General features: G+C 37.0%; 1 long non-coding RNA gene across 1 annotated transcript in view; it reads left to right on the top strand.

Annotated features, from left to right (window-relative positions):
• The window catches only part of LOC118161822, a 195979-nt gene extending 185265 nt beyond the window's left edge, over positions 1-10714 (top strand). The window contains exons 4-7 of the long non-coding RNA XR_004748182.1: positions 1303-1352; positions 4823-4875; positions 7643-7828; positions 8851-10714. This is a non-coding gene — a long non-coding RNA (uncharacterized LOC118161822). The remainder of the gene's footprint in view (positions 1-1302; positions 1353-4822; positions 4876-7642; positions 7829-8850) is intronic.
• The last annotated feature ends 8379 nt before the right edge of the window (positions 10715-19093 follow it).

Genomic DNA, 19093 nt, shown 5'->3' with positions numbered 1-19093 from the left:
GATATGTATGTTAACTGACATTTCATCCAAAGGCAGAGAATGTGTCTGATAGACAAGTCATGATAGCGCTATGGGAAAAACAGCTTAAGAACAATGAATTACTGTAGTTTCATTTTTATATATGTCATTTTGTAGCATTTCTGGAAAGAAAAGCTGTCTCTATTAAACAAAAACTAAAAAATATAATTGCTGGAAGACGTTCATACACATTTCCCCTTGTCCAAACTTCATTAATCTCCTTGAACGCAAGAGTTGACTAATTCTATGGGCTTTTAGCCAAGCTCTTAAAAAATAAGTCTTAAAAGTAAATATTGATGATTGTTGCAAGGGTCCTTTCTATGCTTGTTCTCTCATATAATCCTGGTCTTAATAACAACAACAAAAGCTTTTTTTTTAATGAGGTGATCTCAGAGAATGCACCTTTTTTATGCCTGGCTAAATTGACTAAAATGTAAATTTCTTCTTTACAAATAAAATACTGGTTCTGTCGTGGCTGCAAGTAGGCATGTGCTTATGTGCATTTGCAATATGTACAGGACTGAAGGAGCTAGCTTTTTTTTTTTTTTTTTTCCAGAAAAGAACAAACCTGCAATCTGTATGCATTATATTGTTGTTTAACCTGCAAATGGTAAGGGTGTATGAAACAGCCCTGCAAAGTCAGTGGGATTGCCATCGAGGACCAAAAAAACTTCAACTTTCAGTCCTCCAGATTTGTCCCTTCCATATGCTGGATATATATCTCACAGGTTAAGAACCCTCAAGACCCACAGAAAACAATGACAACAAACCTTTTGATGGTGTGGGATCAGACCCTTGAGGGGAGCTGAAAATCATCAGCCCCTTGTGATTCTAAACTCTTAGCAAGCAGTGGAGATGGAAAAAAAATAGCTAAAACCAGAGCTCACTTGAACCCCTGTTGTCTGAAGTCTCTTTGTGAATGTTGGAAAAGAAAATCTGCTTTGAATATGTTCTCCTTACTTCAGTTGTCTAAAAAAAAAGTCAGGGTCAAAGAAAGGGCACAGTAAATTCTGAATATCTGAAGATGTGGAGCTGATGTATATCCACTAAATGCTAACATAATTAAGACATGACATCATCCTTCAAGCATTATGGGTGCTGTATCTTGTATTGTAAATCCTTATCTAGCTTATAATGGTCTGCGGAGGGCTTAGTTATTTTTTCTCTCTGCACCTCAGATATGTGTATTAAAAATTATAAAAATAAAATTGACTTCATAATTGATTTTTATGGACATTATTTGTTTGGCCATGAATATTTCATAAACGATTTTTTTCCCCAAAGTACAGCTTATATGACATGCAATGGAGAGAGACATACAGCAGTGGATGCATGTGACTGTATATGAAATCAATGTTATTCTTAAATTTAAAATCGTTGTAAATATGTTGCATTTTTATATGAAACAAAATCTTTCTTGTATTAATGTCAAAGGGGAAGTTGCTGTTGTCTTCAGTTATAAAAGGAACACACATATTAGCATCTTAGCATGTTTCTGCTGTAGTTACCTTTTCATTCATTTAAAAAGTTTCAGTGAAAGAATGGACCAGAATCTGTAGCACTTTCTTCTATGTAAAAACCTTTATTCTCATGAATCATTCCACTGGGGTCATTGCATAAACAGGAGTTTCAAGACAGAGCCTGTTTTTCTCAGCTACATGAATTCTGGCTTTATCAAGCTCACATGTGGTGCTGCCGAGGCGATGAAAAAGTGGCTGAGAAGATGAGGAGGGTGGACACCTTTCAGTTTCCCACAGCACAGAATTTCTAGGGACAGAGAGTAGAGAAAATGCATATGAAAAGCCAGACCTTACTCCACACATAGATCTCCTCAGGGCTTGGTTGCTCCAAGTCTACTGGCAAAGCCCTCCATATTGTGAGGATAGGGTGTGTCAGAAAACTCCTTCTGAAGATGTTGCAAGTAGATCCTGTGCCATGGGGAGACTTGTCCACCACCTACATCCCTGCTTTGAAACAAAGCCTGGGTTTCTTTGCAATTGTGTGGAGGAGAAGGGTGGTGTTGGCTTATGGGCAGGAGTTCACCATCCAAAGTCTGCTGCCAACTTACTTTAGCCTTCTAGGAGTTAAGCTTCAGCTCCTAACTAGCTATTTGACCCCTGTATATAGAAAACAAAGCCTCTCTAGAGGGGATTCATTGCATCCTATCATGGAGTTTGGAAATGCCTCTCCAATAACAGTAAAGGTGTCTAGATAGATGGATGAGGCCTAACCCTGATGAGGCTGAATTTAGGTGAGACAAGCTGTACCCAGAGTCAAATCCTCAGCTCACCACCAACCAAACATCTGTCTGTGAACAACTCATAACACTGCAGGCTCCCTTCAGTGAGATTTTTCTACTGCTTCACGCCATGAGTGCTCACAAAAAGCAGGGCAAGCCCACTGGGTAAAAGTAGCATTACTACCCAAGGATTAGCTGTGTAACAGAAGACAGCAGAGATCTGTTAACTTTTTGCTTTGGTAGGAATTAAGAAAGAGGGTAACAAGAATTTTCCATCACTAAGGACGTATCAGGCAGCATTAGCAATGGATAATTTGAGGGGTTAAGAAGTCTGCCTCGCAGGATTTTTTTATTTTTTATTTTTTAAAAGTTAATCTTTTATAAAGATTGAAAGTTTAACAGGCACAATGTTTGCCTTTGAGAGGTTTAGTTCTTTTAGCCTTTGCTCTTGATACTTGCCAAAGGACAAACAAAATGTGAATTTGAATCATGCCTCCACATGTGTTTCACATATTTTACATGTGGCGTCTAAATGGCTCCTGTGACCTTAGTGTGTGGATCACACGTTTTTCACATATGCTTTGCGTGGTTCACATCTGCTTGAAACATTGTTTCTGACAGTAGAAATCATTATTGTTTTACAGCAGGCTCTAATAATTTAATTCAAGCAGCAGAACTTGAGAAGACACAGAGTGTTTTCAGTTTTGGTTTAGATTTTGTGTTGAGTGCTACCCATTATAATTGCATACCAGAGGAGAGATTCACAGCCCAGGCCAGAGTTTTCAATTAAGGCGATCAAGAATTTTTTTGTCAACATTTTTTTTTTTTTTTTTTTTTCCTGCCAATATGCTGGCTTGTCTAAGTTGTCACTTTTACAGAAAGGTGCCTGATCCAGGCAGAGGGGTGGATCTGAAGGGTTTTTTGGGTCTCTAGTTGTATTTCTCCTCAAAGCTAGAAAGTCAGTAGTCTGCAGGCAGGTACTCACAGAGGATTTGGGAAATCTGGGCTTAATTTTTTATTCTGTAAGATTTAGAGCACAGCTTGAACACAGTTCTTCCATTAACCCTTGTGAGTGCCCTAATGTCATGGGCTATCCAGATAGTTTTTCTCTGTCTCGGTAATTTATTTCTACAAACTGGAAAATGTCCTACAGAAGGAATTTGAAAATGGCAGAGTTTCTGGCTGAGTCCGTAGCTTGATTATTATGACAAGGATGTAGGAGACTCTTGTCAAAGTCCTCGATACACTGCATGTTTAATTATTAATACAAAGCAGACTTTCTCCAGTGAAATAGATTGAAAACAATCCATTCTGCCACCTGATGGACAGGTTTCTTACCAGACCTATCAGATATGTGCGTAGCAGTGCTTAATATGAATGAAACTGAAAGAGTATTTGAAACATGGTTTCTCATACACCACTTCCGAATAGCTGCAAAATGAACAACTATGTCTTTAGTGACAATACAAAAATCATCAGCTAAGTGGGACCCACCTTTCTGGGTGACTACTGCAGGCCTTACAACACCACAAGAGACACAGTCAGAGTGCTGGCCCAGAGCATGAAGGAGCCTATTCACCTGGCGACATACAACACTGCTCAGCTTGCTTACACCGGCCAGTCACAGGCAGCATGTCAGGCAACTGCATTTGGGCAAGCCCACAGTCAGCTCTTCCATAGCTGCTGCATACATCACCAGTTTCTAAGTTTTACCAAAACTACTTTATGGTGAAAATTATGATGAGAACAGAAACCATTTCTAGGATCTAAAACACACTGGATGGATATATTTATTTATTTGTTTTGTCAGTTTCCCATGACAGAAAGGTCTGTCCTGATGCATTCATTGATCTGGCTTTTCTCCATTTATTTGCTAGAACCTTCAGGTACTGAGGATATAAAACTATACCAGAAGCAGATGAACTGAGGACATCCAGGCACTGTGGAGATAGTTGAATTTATCTATAGTTCTGTCCTCCACAAACTGAGTTATACCTGTCAGCTACTGAATTTATTCTCCCTGCTCTGTTCCATCTATTTCTCCATGCAGTTCTTCAAGGAGTTCACACAAACACCCATCTCCTTGCTTGTTATAAGTATCTTGCATTAAATTACTTGCAAGATATTTTCAACCTCATGTAATTCTCACTACAGGTGACAAAAGATATATATATTAAATTGCATATTTAATTGGTAAAAGTTACCCACTGCAGTACTGATTCACAGAAATAAGACATTGCAGCCTTTATTGTTGTGCTGCAATTTCAGACCCACAGGTGACTGACCTACTCCAGGACTGCCTTGTTCCACCATATTTGCAAACAAACAGGAGCAATGAGATTATTGTACTTATAAAAAGGGGCCTGGAAATGAATACAGAAGTGGTCATGCTGCACTTGTATATTGCCTGAAAGAACAGGACACTGGGTAGGGTCTGAATAACCCTTCAGACTGAGAGTTAGTTGGTATTTAGAAGTCAGAAATTGAGCTTTCTATTTAGTAGCACTTCAGTGCTCTGGTATTTTCTGCTAATGACACTGCAAATGTTTTTATTCAGTTTTTCAGTGAGGACACAAGTGACACAGAAAGGTAAAGTTGCGAGGTCAAGGTAACAGGAGGTGAGTTTATCCTTGGCAGGGCAGAATGCAGTATGTAGATGCTATTTCTAACTTCATCCTTTTTGCAAGCCATGCTATGAAAAAGATCTCAGTTACTTTAGGCATTATATCCTGGTGTTTCAGATTTTCACCTAACAGTTTATTAGACAGTCTTCTAAGTGAATACCTCTTATTTATGCATTGGTTTTTTCTTTCTCCTTCCAATACAACTGCACCCTTCCCTGTGAGGGCAGAGGGTCCTAAATACAATGGTTCAGCTAGTTGGGGAGGACAGTGGCATGTAAAAGAAAGGTCATGAAGGGGGATCCCTGCTGCTCATTCACCATTCTTGATGGCATATGTCACCACAGCAGATTTATAGGGGTTGCAAGAAAGGTCTGTGTTTGACAAAGGGACAGGGTCAAGGAAAAAATTATTAGATACCCATTCCCCAGGAGGGATCTGCTGCTGTATCACACAAGCTGCAGTGACACATTTAAGTCTGGGGGAGGGAGAGTGTTTTGCATCACTCAGTGCATTGTATATCCCCTGCACATGGCCTGTTTACTCAATCTTTTCACAGGCATGCAAGCTTTGGCTCACAAAGAATGAGCTTAAGCCAGAGACAGGACCCCTGAAAACAAAACATTGAGTATAAGGAGCTATGATTCTCCTTTCCTCTTCTTGATGTATACATGCAAAGCTCATTAATGCTAATGATAGTCTAGGAACAAATGAGCCATGTTGTACTGCGGCTACTTTATCCTATAGACAGAGCAGGAATGTGGCACCACTCACCCAACAAGTTACCTAACACAGAGTTGGCCTCATGTTGAAAGAGATTTGAAGCTGTAGGCAGTTAAATACATAGTCTGCCCCTTAGGACTGCCACCGTAAATAAGCATTTTAAAAGAATCTCAGCCTTTAATGAAGAACAGAGGGAATTTTCAACCAGTAATCAGAAACAGCTCTCAAAATCAGGGGTAGTGGAGTGGTATGCATATTTTTATTTGGTGCACAGAAAATGCATTGTTTCTGAGCTATTTCTATAAGTAGACTCACTGTACTGTTAAAACCTTAGTGGAACCTGCAGTGTTTGTGATTCTCTGAGTATTAAAGGAATTAGAGAAAGCCTTCTAAAGTAGTTAGAGGCACCACAGTGAGAAATGATTACCCACTTCAAAACCAGCCACGTACAATTAAAAAGAAAAAAAAATAAATGAAAGGGAGAATAGATGCACATAAAAAAGACTAAATCCAGAGAAAGGAAAAATAATTTAAAATATCTATCTGCTATAATCATTCCAGGCACACTATGAGACTACATGTGCTGTAAAGGAGGACAGAGAATTAAAAAGACACTTATCTAATCGTCTGCAAATTATAGTAAGAACTACATTAATGAGACCTAAGGATATATCCCTGTTAATGAGTCATCAGGATTCTCAGGAGTAAATGAAATTCCATGCTTGTGTAGTAAAATGTACTTAGGTCAGACCGGAAAGACATTATTCGTCAGAGAAGATATAAAAAAAAATAATATTGCTAATAGTCAAAGCTATAATCAGTGAAGCTCATGTGCTGCAATGCTAAAGTAGCCATAAACATTTTAAATAAAATGTCTAGTCCTACACAATATGGCATAGATACAAAAATATATAAAACAAAATAAGCTCAGGCCGAAACCTACAATAGTGAGGAAGTGAGAAATCTTTTTTATATTAAGAAAAATAAATATGAGGTGATACAGAGAACTGTGATAAAAATGCATGTGCTTTAAAGTTATATACTATCAGTTTTCTTAGCATCTCTACATCTTGTGCAATTCTGCTGCCTATCCTTCAGCCTTGTGTAGAGGCTATTTTTTATTTTATTTTATTTTATTTTTTTCTGTGGACTCAGGGTTTTGGGGAATTCAACAGGCACAATGGTCAAACTGTTGCAAATAAATCTGTAAAGGAGGTATTGCCTCTATCTTGTCACCATTTTGTACCTTTGGTGAAACTTTTGGTAAGAGTTGTGATTTTGATTTGGTGTCCAAACTGCAATGCTAAAATCTGAAATATACATAAACCAGAAATGAACTTTCTGATTCTTGGCACTATTAAGAAAAGACAAAGAAGCAAATGGCAAAAATAACTGAAGTATTGTCTATTTGAACACCTCTCCTAGCTTACATGCATTTGCTGCAGTCATCAGTAACAATTCTGATAGTTTGTGTAGGATGGAGTAGCACCAACAAATGATATGGAAAATAGCCTTCCTCAAGCACATGTATGCCTGATTGGCGAAAGCTTCATCATGAGAAAGTAGCAGATAGTGTATTTTCAAATCCCCAGAAACAAACGATAGCTTTGAATCTGGCTACAGATTAAGTCACTTAGAGTAGGGGAGACAAAAAATAAAGGGGAGTGGGGGGGGTGGAGGGTTGGGCAGACACAAAATGCAGAAGAGAATTAACAATTGCAAATCTTTCCTTTAGTCATTAAACCTGTCCAGAAAATGTGTCCTTGAAATTTCACAGTAAGTGATTTTGGAAAAATTACAAATGATTGATTAATGAAATGTTTTGTCAGTATTGTCCCATCTGAAACTAGTCCTTGATTCTAAGTAGAATTCACAAACAGTTCTGGTTGCTATAAAGATGAATCTTTAAGCAAATGAATAATTTACATAAAAAAGTCTCCCACCCCCCAATCTTAGTTCACTTATTTTGAGTAATGTCAATATCATAGGGTATGTTTTGACTGTGGGGTCTTTCATTAGATTTTTTTTTTGTAATTTACAGGGATAGAATTTAATGTATCATCGAAGTTTTTTCCATCAATCTTTAATATCTCCTTCTTACATGAAATCTGGCAAAACTGAAGACATGGACGGCAATGAAAATGTGTCTGCCCCTAAGAAATCTGAACGTGGCCAGGAATGTGCAGTGATGAAGTGTCTTAGAACTCTTCCGTTTCTTTGGCCAAGGGTAATCTCACTAAAAACTACACATACATGAAAAGAAAAAGATGTCATCAAATCACTTCCTTACAGTGATCAACAGTGTTGTGGAGTGGGGCCTGTTCCAAAGAATCTACATATCTTTCTTCACTCCAGCTCAAATGACTTTCTTCTCACTCGCCTCGTTTGACTGTATCTTATTTCCAATTCTTTCTGTAGCAGTTTGTTCTGTTTCCCATCATCTTGTGTATTCATCAGTGTCCTTTGGCCCTGATCCCAAAGCCAAGCCTTTTACCCTTCTTCATCTTTTTTAGAACAATTAATTTTAAGTCAAAGGAAATCAGGGCATAACTGTTAAAAAACACATTTAAAAACCTGAGAAAATGGGTCAGTTTATGTACTAAATGTTCTTGGGCATATTGTTAATTTTAACTACTTTTAGAAGGGTCTCTCAACAACATAAATCCCATGTGATGTGGCAGCTGTTATGTTAACTAGTCTGTTTCCATAAAAGCATACAATGTGGTTGTGTAATCCCAAATGTAAATTCATTTGTTCAAGTTAAGTCTGCCAAGACACCTCATTTTTTTTCAGCTTTTTAATTGCTCCATAAGTCTGTGCTTTTTTTTTTTTTTTTTTTTTATTTTTTTTTAAATGTTTTCCCTGATCCATTGATTTTGCCCTTATTTTGAAGTAGATACCTACCAGCTATAGCTGCACTCAGGTATGCTTCCTGTGGGATTTTGCAGAAGCTAAGGTATACACCTGAGATCTGCCTTTACTAGACTTTCACATCTCAAATGATTTGATTTAGGCATTATTACTAGTGCTGTCTGGTGCCTAACCAACAAACAACACAAACAAATGGCAATGGGCGGTAAATGAAAAAAATTCCAACCTCCAATTTTTCAAATTATTGTCTAATGAAAACAAAGACTGAAAGACTCAATAGGTTTGTGTTTTGAAATATTTTTCTCCTGACAATACTAATAATATTTTTAGTGGCATGAATAATGTTATTTTTTTTTGTTGATTGTTTGTTGCCTCCAGACTTCTCTTGACATGAAATCAGCAAGCCATTTCAGAAGTAGAGTGGACTGAGTAGTTACTCACAGACTCACCTTGATAAAAATGCAGCAAACCCTTTTAGCAGTGGAGTGCATTGAGTAGTCAGTTTTAGAGATGCACTGTTAGTTTTAGAATGCACTGTGTCAGTATTAGTGTTAATGGCTAAAGATTATGTGAGGCAATTCATTCTGTGAAGTTCTTGCATGTCAAATATTTAACAAAGGGAGTTATTTTTCTGATTTTATTATTATTATTTATTTATTCTCTTATGTACACAATTTGTTATCAGAATTAAAAGGAAAATGTTATTGCAAATACTGTTTTTTTTTTTTTTTTTTTTTTTTTTACTGTAGATTTTTAAAAATAAGAAGGAGGTCACAAAATTATGAGGTCATAAACATGAAGGTCATAAGACACAGTACTGTCTTCTGTGACCAATTCCCAGAGAAGTCAGTGCTACACTGCTTACAGAAAGACACTGTGTGTGTCTTTTGCCTCTGGATCATCAACAATACCTAAGCTGGTTTCTGTCACCAACCTAGAAGCATTAGCCAAAGTAACTGATACATAGGCTCCAGATGTAATACTCCAGGCTTAGTTTGGTCAGAAAAGTTAACTATATTTGTTGGGCCTTAGAAAGAAGTCAACTTCTGTGGACTGTGGAGAGCAGAGAGAGAAACCAGCAGGATATCCTGATATCCTTCAGCAGCCTGTATTACGTGAAATTGTTTATCAGCCTCTCTTTCCACTTGACCTTTTAGAACAAATGGTGCAGATTTGAGCTTTTAGAGAGAGAATTGCAAAGTCTTCCTTGTCGGTGAGCAAGAGTGGGATGGGGGATGTTCCATAAAACAAAGTATTATGTAAAAGTGATGCATATACAACGCTTAAGAGCAGAAGTGTAATAGCAAATTTTTTGTATGTTTGTGTATGTTCACAAGAAACTATGATATCCTACATGGAGTTTCTAATTTGTAGCTACAACAAAGATTTTGTTGTTGTTTTTGTAGAAGAATGTTTGCAAGAACATTTTAGATAAGACTTGTAGTTCGTCTATTGTTACTTTCTGCCTGACAAGAACCCTAGATGCCTCTGAGGAAAGTGAAAACAATTAGTATTAGGTAAAATGTCTAGCATATGGACTTTATTTATTTATTTATTTAAGTCATTAAGTGTTTGATTTTGTGTCTTTTCATCATTTGTTTTAAACATAATCTTTATTATAACTATAGATCTTCTTATCCATATAAATTCAACCGCTCTTTAAATTTTGCTTGGGCTAGGTAACATCTTATGTATACTGTGTAGAAAAGATTCTTGCTATCTCAGATTTGAATCTGCTGCCTTTCAGTATTCCTGAATGTACCATTTTTCTTGTGGTAAGAGAACGAGATGATACAAATTCTCAGTATATTCTGTCTGCATTATTCATTCACTACTTTACAGACCTTTGTTTTGTCCAATCCTATTTGTCTTTTTGCTGAAGTTACAATCTTCATAATTTTTCTTCAGATTAGAGATTTCAAGAAGAAGCAATATTTGAAAATCAAAATGGAAACAGGAAATTCGCAACACCTGCTTTTATTTTATTATTATTATTTTTTTTTAATGGACATCTATTTGATTAGGAAACAGGTGAATCACAAAGCCAATTTCATTTCTTCCTAAATGTTTCATATTTGTGTGGCTAGAGATAGTAGATGGCTCTGCAAAAAAAGAGAAATCCTTAACAGCTCACAAGTGTTACAGATGTTATAGGAAAATAGAACACATTTTTCCTTCATTGAATTACTGTTATCCCCTATTATTTTAGTTGCCTTTAATAAAGACCATAAATAATATAAAAATGAAAACATTTATAATTCCTAATTTAAGTCTTATCTATTTCTGTTCTTCTTGTAAAACAGAATTTCATGCTCATTGTTGACAATGTAATTTTATCACAAGGAAATTTCATACCCTAGCCAGCCCTGATGTGAACTGCTTTAAGTGACATGAATGAATAAGGAATACTGATTTATCCTCTATGGCCTTCTACAGAGAAATAAACTATTATCTATATATTATGAACAGCTCAACAGCATCTTTCATTTAATCTAAAACTTTTCGGTCACAATGCCAGCTTTTAGCTTTGATTTGAATTTTCTGCAGTACCCAATGGTACAGTGGGCAAAGTGCCAGGAATATGAAAATTAAGATGAAAATCCTTCTAAAAAACTTACTAAGCATTTCAATCAGAACACCATAGGCAAGTCATCAAGACACAGCTATTCCATTTCACTCAGTTCCTGTTGCTGATAGATATAGATACACTGTGAAGGAATTGGAAATGAGAATGAACCTTTCAGTGTAGTATCATTTGCCACTGCTTAACAGAGATATTAGACACTGGGGGTGTCCCAGAGAGAGCCTTTTACAACACCTATTATATTTTTCTTCAGCGGGTGATTTTAGTAAGTTTTTATGAAAAGACTTAGTTCAAATTTACCAAAATAATTCAGATGCATAAATACTGCCTGTCATGTACAGGTGAGCAGATGGGAATGCTTGAGATGTTCTCCAGGCTTGTTGTTTTAATTTTGCATAAATGTCAAATTTCTGGACAGCATATTTGGTTTGCACTATTTTCTATCTAATGACCATGTGTGGAAGCAAATATGGGCAACATGGGAGATGCAACAGTTTGCTATTTTGTGTGAAAGTTTTGATAAATTTCTGGCCCACAAGAGAGGTGGTCAATGTATTTTCAAACAAGAAATCATTGTTCAGGTGGTTTGTGGGATTAGAGATGAATATGTTCAAACTTAACAGTCATTACAGATGTGTACACAGCAGTCATCACCAGCTAAACTCTTCATAGTGCCATGCACTCCAAATGAAACCAAGTGCTGCTTTAATGCCATATTTGCAAACCTGCATTGTAGTGATTAAGGCTATACGATAAGATGCATGAATTTAAGAATATAACTTATCAACCAGACAATGAAAATCCACTGCACCATTGGCCATCTTGCCCTATTAGATGTGGACAAAGCTTGAAGATCAGGCAAGAAATAAGGAAAAAGACAAGGAAAGATATGTACACCTATAGTCAGCTCTGCTTATCTCTCACAAGATTCACCTATAACATAATCTTTGAAAAAAAAAGGTAACAAAAATATACAATAACCTGTATTAGGCATATGGGTAGAAATCATAATACTGACATTCATTTATTTGTTATGTAGCACAGCTGAGGCAGAACACTGATGAATGTCCATTTAGATATTTCTTGATTTGTACAATAACTACTTATAAATGGTTATCGATGCATAAGTGCTATTTCTTCATTTTAAAAAGTCCAGTTTTGTCCATGTAGAAATGGTTTATTCTTGAAAAGTGAAACATAAAGAAAGTTTAAAAAAGACAATGAACTGGAAAAATCTGCATGAGTAGCACTGGGTAAATGTTAAAAAAAAAAAAAAGAAAAAAAAAAATTGCAGATTTTTTTTCTCTAATTGAATGAAATGAAGCCCCACCAAACCCCTAGATTTATTCACTGTCAGGGAACTCTTATGTAAGAAGAAGAGCTTTAATAGCAGTAACTATAGCATAAATATTCAGATGTCTAGAAAGAAAGCACAACTTCAAGAAACGTTTACTCCATTTATTTCCCACATTTCATCAATGCAGAACCGAAGAAAAGTTTTGTGGCCTGCACTAAAAGTGGTTGAGTGTGAAACACAATTACATTTGTGCATACACAGTTACATTAATTTAAACATTTATTGCGTAATATTCTTCCCGTCTTCATTAATTCCTATATGCATTGAGTATGCTCTGGAATTTATTGTTAATTAGCCACTGATCAGAAGTCTTTATTGTCAATCCATTTTATTGTTTGTAGATATTTTTTTCCTGATATTTGATTTCAAGAGACAATAGCTTGATCTCAAAATATTTTTATTTTTTATTTATTTATATCTGGGGTTTTCTTTGTCCATCATGTAATCTTGGGTGGGTCCAGTTACATATGCTCGTCTGGAAATAATCTGCAGAAGACCTATAGCTGAGGAGGGATTTAGGGAAATTGCTAGGTGTTGTTCTTGCCTTTTTGCCGACATTTGATTATTCCAATATGATCTTTAGGAATGCTGCCACTATAACTACCAGCATCATTGTAATGTTGTCTAGGAAACCTTTTCTGTCTGGAGATCTGTTGATTAAAGGACTTCTGCATTATTTTTGCTGTTGATTCATAGAGTGGATAATTGGGTTTTGGTTTCTTTAGTGGAAGCTTTTTGCAATTGTTATTGGCCAGTACAACTCTAAGGGCCTTGTCTTTAAAGGTAGTTAAAGCAAAAGATCACCTCTCCAAATGAGAAACACGTAGTGAGGTAAAAGCAAGCTTGCAAATCTGAAATTATTCCCTTGTAATTCCTGCTTTTTGGTTTTGTTTTGTTTTGTTTTTCTGCCTTTTTTATCATGTGAAAAAAAAAAAAAAAAAAAGAAGACCTGATTGTCTTGTCATTTTATTAGGGAATTAGGAAGTCAAAGATGACCAGAAGAAAATGATATCCTGAATTATTCTTTGATGAGTGGTGTCCCACATGGGTCTGTCTTAGGACTGATGCTGTTTAATATCTTTATCAATGACATAGACAGTGGGATTGAGTGCACCCTCAACAAGTTTGCATATGACAGGTTTGCTGAATGGTGCAGTCAAAACAACAGAAGGAAGGGATGCCATCCAGAGGGACCTGGACAAGTTTGAAAAGTGGGTCCATGTGAACCTAATGAGGTTCAATAAGCCTAAGTGCAGGGTGATGCACCTGAGCTGGGGCAATCCCAGACAGGAGTATGGATTGGGTGAAGAACACATTGAGCACAGCCCTGCAGAGAAGTACTTGGGAGTTCTGCTGGATGAAAAGCTCAACATGAGCCAGCAGTGTGTGCTTGCAGCCCAGAAGGCCAACTGCATCCTGGGCTGCGTTAAAAGAGGAGTGGCCAACAGGTCAAGGGAGGTGATTGTCCCCCTCTATTCTGCCCTTGTGAGGCCCCACTTGGAGTACTACATCCAGGTCTGGAGCCCCCAGCACAAAAAGGAGCTGTTAGAGCGAGTCCAGAGGAGGGCCACAAAGATGATCAAGGGGATGGAGCGCCTCTTCTGTGAATAAAGGCTGAGAAAGCTGGGGATTTTCAGCCTGAAGATGAGAAGGCTCTGGGGTGGGTGGCCTCACTGTGACCTTTCAGTACTTGAAGGGGGCTTATAAAAAAGATGGAGAGTGACTCTTTGCTCAATTTGATATTGACAGGATGAGAGGAAATGTTTTTTAACTGAAAGAGGTTAGATTAGAGGTTAGAAAATTCTTCACTCGGTGGTGAGGCACAGGCACATGTTGTTCAGAGAGGCTGTGATTGCCCCATCCCTGGAGGTGTTCAATACCAGGTTAGATGAGGCCCTGAGCAACCTGGTCTAGTGGGTGGGGTGTTGGTGGCAGGGAGGTTAAAACTAGGTGATCGTTGAGGTCTCTTCCAAACAAAGCCATTCTATGATTCTATGATGTGATTCAATGTTCAGCCTGAAGAGAAGGCTTCAGTAAGACTTTGTTGCAGCCTTTCAGTGTTTAAAGGTGGCTGATTTTTTTATGGAGAGTGACCTTTTACATAGGCAAATAGTGATAGGACAAGGGGGAACGGTTTTAAACTAAAAGAGGGGAGATTTATATTAGATGCTGGGAGGAAATTCTTCACTCAGAGTGTGGTGAGGCACTGGAATAAGTTGCCCAGAGAAGCTGTGGATGCCCCATCCCTGGAAGTATTCAAGGCCAGGTTGTATGGGGCTTTGGGCAACCTGATCTAGTGGATGGCATCCCTGGCATGGCAGGGGGTTGGAACTAGATGATGTTTAAGGTCCTTTCCAACCCAAGCCATTTTATGATTCTATGACATGATTATATACTAACTGGTGTGGAAGACTGGTTATTACTTGAGGTTCCTGTGCATGTTGGTGCAAAGTAACTTGGAGGGATTAGCTAAAGTACAACCAGTCTTCTGGCGTCAACTGGCCTGCTGCAGTGATGCAAACTCAGGTGGAACCTCAGTGGTGTGAGGGAGGAATCGCTTGGTTGTCTGCCTAGGAATCCTGCATTTTTACAGTATGAGTGAATTTACCAGCTGGTGTGTTTGTTATTTTTTAGAGAAACAAAAACAAAAACACACATGCAACAACTATATCCTGTAGATTTCTTGCCTCAAGTTCCATTAAAAGCAGTGTCAGCATCTGTCACTGTCAGCATCAACCCACAGGCCTTCTACTAAGTCTACCTTATTCTAACTATGGAAGACCCTAATCCTGGCCTATTAGGCTTGTTATCAACTTCTAATGAGAACATGCTGTGTGAACTAGAGCTTGGTGCCAGATGTCTTTTGGTGTTAAAGTGTGGGATAACAGTGAAGGTCTTGAGAATATGGTTACAGATTTTATGAAGAGCCTGGAGCTATAAACACACCTCACCGAGGGCTAGCTACTGGCTGCTGGAGAAGTGCAACCTTAGGAGATGGGAAAAACTGGGAAGCTTGATAGAGAAAAAAGAAATAGCTAAACAAGAAAATAGCAGCTTGGCTTCAGAGCAGGGCCTCTGCTCCCTGCCTTGAGCTCTCCCTAGTGCATTGAAGACCCTGCTAACTCCCAACCCACTCCTCTTTCCCAGTGCTTCATCCTCAACCCCAGATCTTTAGTAGACATTCTGGCTAATCACTCATTGCCAATGTGAGCAGTGTGACTGGATGATGTGTGTGGCTTTGTGTCTGAGCATGTGCTTTTTTTCCCTCCACATCCTGCACTTTTCTCCTTTTTAATGCCCTAGCTCTTCAATAAAGACCTTCTGCACATAAACTCAGTTTGACTAGTTATTATTTTTTGCAAAAGTCCATATGAGAAGAAAATAAGAATGAGTTGGCTTATCTGCAATTCTTCTAGTGGGAAATCCTTTGCTGAAACTTTAGAAACTGATCCTGTCAGCTATTCAAAGCTTTTTCTGATTTTCTGAGATGCCTCTCACCTGTATTATATTCACTGGATATTAAATCAGGTCCTTTGTTATCAAAAAGTCATATGGAATAGAAATCATCAGATTCAAAACTTTCCTTAGCAACTGCTGGGGAGATCATTAAAGTAACAGAGAAAGTAGAAGGTCCTGGTCAGCTAAAATCCAAATTCTTGATTTCCACACAGAGTGGATGGTGGTTGGGAGATTCTTACTGATGATGTTTCAGGTACTACATCTAGACCTGACCTTTCCTCTCTCCCACAGATAACTTTGGAAGCCATGAATATAACACTAGTTTAATTTGCTTATAACACATAGATAATTTTGCAAGAGCCCTGTTGATGCATAGACCACATAGAGAAAACACCTCAGTTTACAGAGGAACTAGTAGCAGAAAATAAGAATTGTAGTCCTTTTTATGGTCACCACAAGAGAAGAATAACTAAGAACAAAGAAAAGCAGACTTCTAGTTTTCCCCATAACTATTGCACTTCAGTATATTAGCTTATAAAGATTTTATTTCAGCTGTGTTCTGAATAGTATCATTTTCTCTAGTATGATATAGTCTCTACCATAATTAATGTATACTCACAATGTAGAATTGTCAATAAAATATGCTGTAATTGCTCAAATATCTGTCAGTGATTGTCCATCATGCCTGTATGATAATACGTAGTGATAATATCAAAACATTGTAATATATTGTCAAATCTAGAGTCAGTCTTATAAACAACCGTTATAGTCATGTCAATTACATCAGATAAGATACAGATATTAGGGTGCATATTTTTTGGGGTGGGCTGAAAATGAAATTATTCCACCTAATGTCATCTGTGAAGAGACAGCAATATTTCTCATAACAGCTGAAGAATCAGAAGTCCCTGATTGCTGGATGCTGAAATATTCCCCAGTGACAATTCTTTTTGGAATAATAAGAGACAGAAGTGCCACTTCCAATTCTGTGCTGTCAGCCTGTAAGGCCGAAAATCCTGTGGGTACCACAACACTGCCATTTTGTGGAGAATTTCCCTAACTTGTGAGATAAGGCACCATTCACAAGATGATCATATTCTTTCTTTGGCTCCAGAAGGACTGGGGTTTCTTCTCTGGCACACTGCTTTTCAGATCTGCATTTTATGTATCAAATAAAATAAAATAAAATAAAATAAAATAAAATAAATATATATTAACAGACAACTACAAATTTACCATCATGTCATATTTAGGATTTCAGTTCTTTTCTTGTTCTGCAGTATGAAAAGCCAATGTAATAACATTGGCCACAATATAAGTTGATTTTAAACTGTGATATGTTGCTGAAAATAATGTAATACAAATGTTTTGTATACAAAAATATATATGTGCATATGTACAAAACATATATATATGTATACTCAATATTTGTATCACATGCTGCAGTACATGTATGCATACATATACATATGTGTATGTAAATAATATACCATGTTGCCTCTGTGTTGTTAGAAATTACAGGATTCATTCGATTGCATTTTTTTTGCCTGCTGTCAGTCAGCTGCCTGTAATTCCAGGGATCATTTTCTCTCAGAGGGACTTTGTGGCCAAGTTGCTTTCTCATGGATCCCAGTAAATTGGTAACTATGTTGTGCAGAAAATATATCTCAACATTTTTGTGGAAGCTCTATAAGTGGAACTATTTAGATAAAAATATGTTTGTAAATTGATGAGGGGATCGAGAAAAATAGAAAACAAACAAACAAACAAAACAACAACAACAACAAAAAAACACTTTCAAAAGCTTTTTGACATTACCTTTCTACATGTGAACAATATAAAGTGGTAAATTTTTTGCACCATTTTTTCCAAAGCCAAATCAAAAAAAGGGCTATATATATTAGATACTCCATAAAATGATACTGTATTATAAAATGCCTAATAACACAGAATTTATAGTGATAGTGTGACTTACATTTGCAATAAAGTATGGAATCTATCTTCAAAGACTGGATACTTGGTTTTACTATAAGAAATTATACAAGTAATAAAAAAAAAATCATTGTTGAGGGATTTGTTAAAACCAGACCATGGGTCCCAGCTCTAAGTGAATTTATTTTGAACCTTCTGAAGCAGACATTGCAAATTTTTACATTCTAATGAGTGAACTAAAAACATATATTTCAAAGAAAACAGCACTCATAAATTACATTTATGACACATGAGGTTGCTGACTGCTGTGCAGGGAGCACAGAGTAATGGTGCTAATATGCACTCTAGCTTGATTTTCTCAGTTCCCAACATGCTCTAATTCTACACTACAAATCTTTAAATGGCAGTTATATTTTAATTAATATGATTATGTGCTGCCATTAGCAAACCCTCCCCCAGCACATTTCTCCTGCCAAACCCATGAATGCCAGTAAACCATTAACATAAAAGGGCTGTTTGCTTATTAAATTCATCTACACAAATAGGCAAGGGTTGCAATTGTTGATTTGCCATTGGAAGAACAGAACATGAGCAAGCTGCACAGTAGCTGGCAGTTGCAATTATCTAGTGTAATTAAGTCTAATTTATAAGTCCCCCTCAAATGAGAAAGTAACAATTTTTGTTAATTAACAAGAGCATTTGTAAAGCTCGTTAACTCCATCATTCACCATCTGCCTGGATAGATGGGAGCATGCAGTTATTATTGTGGGACATGTTGCATATGTGTATTTGTGCAGTAATCTGTTTGGAAAATCTAATGATTGAAATGGGAGATAGGAATGGATGTTATATTACAGTGAAAAAAAGATCTACTGTTTTCATTTATCTTTACAGCAATGCAAGTGCTTTGTCATTATCTTGTGCATACGGTTTCATTATTCTGATACAGCACTCTGTTACATTGCCTCATACCATCATCCCTACAAGCCTGCAGGGTACAAGAGCACTTATCTTTCCTGATGACTGTTGAATCATTTAAAACAAGTTATTAGTGAAACAATTAAAATGATATTGGTTCACAATTGTATTGATAGCTGCCAGGCATAATGAAACATTCTGAATAGCAGTTGGGGGTGCTCAGAATGGATAGAAAATGCTGTTAATCAGAGACAAGAGAAGCCTCTGAAGAAAAACTAAATTGCAAGAACACATTAATTGTATTGGAACATTTCATTTAATTGAGAACAAAGGGAAGGTAAAAATCATATTATCAATGTTTTATGAACATG

Source organism: Oxyura jamaicensis, chromosome 2, assembly GCF_011077185.1.
Source record: "Oxyura jamaicensis isolate SHBP4307 breed ruddy duck chromosome 2, BPBGC_Ojam_1.0, whole genome shotgun sequence".
Classification (NCBI taxonomy): Eukaryota; Metazoa; Chordata; class Aves; order Anseriformes; family Anatidae; genus Oxyura; species Oxyura jamaicensis.
The sequence above is the reverse complement of the archived record's forward strand: the minus strand, read 5'-3'. Positions and strand labels throughout refer to the sequence as shown.